Raw genomic sequence first — 2,500 nt, 5'->3', positions numbered from 1 at the left:
TAAAGAAATGATTCTGAGAGGCCATAGGCACAATCAAGAAGAGAACATAATCTCTGTTTATTTTGAGCATCATAGAGGTTAATCATAATTGGCTTTGAGGAATCCGGCACGAAAAGGGACGATGGGGGTTTTCTGGCTTGCGCAAATTAAGTAAACATTATATATATATATATATATATATATATATGAATATATATGTACAGTATATATATGAATATATATGTATATATATATACAGTATATATATATATATATATATATATATATATATGTATATATGTATATATATATATATATATAAATATGTATATATATATATATATATATATATATACATATATATACATATATATATATATATATATATATATATACATATATATATATATATACAGTGTATATGTATACATATATATATATACAGTATATACAGTATATATATATATATATATATATATATATATGCATATATATGTATATATTTATATATATATATATATATATATGTATATATATATATATGTGTGTGTGTATATATATATATATATATATACACAGTATATATGCATATATATGCATATATGCAGTATATATATATATACATATATATATATATATGTATGTATATATATATATATATAAAGTATATATGTATATGTGTATATATATATATATATATATATATATATATATATATACATATATATATATATATGCGTAAATAACCACTTTTTCCTAGTGGTTATTTACGCATTTGTGAACACACGCTCCTAGTGTTTTTATTGCATATATATATATATATATATATATATATATATATATATGTATGTATATATATATATATATACAGTATATATGTATATGTGTATATATATACATATATATGCAAAGTAGACCACTTGGAAAAAGAAACTAACGAAGCAGAGTAATTGGCCGCTACCCTTATTCAAACTGTCCTTGTTCCTTTGTTTCATGTATATATTATTTATGCATTTCTATTTACTTTGTACTTGTTGCACTGAAGATGTAATATACGAAAGCGCTCTGCTTCGTTAGTTTCTTTTTCCAAGTGGTCTACTTTGCATAAGTGAACACACGTACCCGTGTTCTTATTAGCATACATATATGTATATATATGTATATATATATATGTATATATGCAATATATATATGCAATATATATATATATATATATATATATATATATATATAAACACACACACACACACACACACACACACACACACACACACACACACACACACACACACACACACACATATATATATATATATATATATGTATATATATATGTGTGTGTGTGTGTGTGTGTGTGTGTCTGTGTGTGTGTGCGTGCGTGTGTGTGCATGTGTGACGTTCTCTGTATAATAATGTTTTTAGCCCTGAGGTGTGATTTATAGATGTACCCAGATTATTGGAAAGAGCCTAAGGACGTCTGTTCGCGTATATCGAAGTAGTGAAGGTAGACTATTTTTTTTTTAATGATCTGCGCCAATTTCTATGAAAATCCATTTTGGAAAAAAATTAGAGAATAATTTGATGTCTTGTTTTTCTTATATCTTAGTAACTGATAAGAACTGTGATCTGTTGATTTTTTTTTTAGGAAACTAGAAGCTTTGTTAACTTATTACTCTGTATCTAAAAGTTTTTTTGCTAAACGCTCTAACCCTTAGAGACATAATTCAACAAGACGATTTAGAAGAAATATAAGTATTGTACAAAGAAGTCATTTATATGGAGAAAGAAGTTTCCGACTTATAAGCATAAATGTGACACAAATATTGTTATCGAGATATTGAGCCACAAAGATAAAACAAAATATTTCAACCTCTATATGAAAAAAACTATTAGTAATATAGATGACAAATGTATAGATATTGATTATTAGATATCATAAATGGAGTGCAGTGTTTTATGATATTTTTCACGTTTACATTATTTTATTTCAAAATTTCATTGGCTTTTACCGGGACATTACCCCTCGGGCATTACAGAAACAGTGATTCATGCTGGAGTTTTTTTTTTTTTTTTTTTTTTTTTTTTTTTACCAAGAATGAGTCACTTCCCAACATTCAAGACAGTCCTTAGTTACATAATGATCCACACTGAAAAAAAAAAATCAGTGAATTGTTACTTCGCGTTTCTTGCCATTGCATCTCACTGTCAGTATACGTTGACAGACGAACGATATACCCTTCTAAATTTCTATATAAAAAAGAAAAACATCAAATGGAAATGTCAAATATAAAGCTAGTTATACGCAATGTCCATTTAAATAAGGACATTGCCGCTCGAGATAATTTTTTGAAAATAGAATATGATGTCATACGATACTTTTACTTTACCAATATGTTGTGCACACTTCAAATTATTTTTCCAAAAAGTTTCGCAAAATTGTCATAAAAATAGATAAATAAATAAAATAAATATAAATAAATAAATGAATAAACAAATAAAATAGAATTTTAGCGAAACAACG

Source organism: Oratosquilla oratoria, chromosome 11 (assembly GCF_046742065.1).
Source record: "Oratosquilla oratoria isolate Oo_2021 chromosome 11, ASM4674206v1, whole genome shotgun sequence".
Classification (NCBI taxonomy): Eukaryota; Metazoa; Arthropoda; class Malacostraca; order Stomatopoda; family Squillidae; genus Oratosquilla; species Oratosquilla oratoria.
This window is presented reverse-complemented; position numbering follows the sequence as displayed.